This window comes from Carlito syrichta, unplaced genomic scaffold, assembly GCF_000164805.1.
Source record: "Carlito syrichta isolate Samal-C Ts95f unplaced genomic scaffold, Tarsius_syrichta-2.0.1 Scaffold311809, whole genome shotgun sequence".
Classification (NCBI taxonomy): Eukaryota; Metazoa; Chordata; class Mammalia; order Primates; family Tarsiidae; genus Carlito; species Carlito syrichta.
In genome coordinates, this window is record NW_007255905.1 from 1,748 (window position 1) to 2,169 (window position 422).

The following is a 422-nucleotide window of genomic DNA, read 5'->3' on the forward strand; positions in this document are numbered from 1 at the left end:
GCGATCCTTCCACCTCAGCCCTCCGAGTAGCTGGAACTACAGGTGAGCGCTACCACGCCCGGCTAATTTTTTGACTTATTGTAGAGACGAGGTCTCGCCAAGTTGCCCAGGCGGGTCTCAAGCCCGTGGGCTTAGACAGTCCATTCGCCTCGGCCTCCCAAAGTGCTGGGATAACAGGCTGAGCCACCAAGCCTGGCCTGACTCAGGCTTTAACAGGGCCGTGTGTGTCACCCGCTGGATGGAGACGGGTCGGCAGGGGACGCAGGGACAGCCATCCCACCGCCCAGGGCCAGGGCCACTGTCAAGCTTCCAGGCAGGAGAAAGAAAGAAGCCGAAATCAAGGAAGTCATTGTCCCGATCTCTGCCAGCCGGTGTGGCCTGCTCTACCCACCCTGGGGAGGACAGACCCAGCCAGTGGGCTG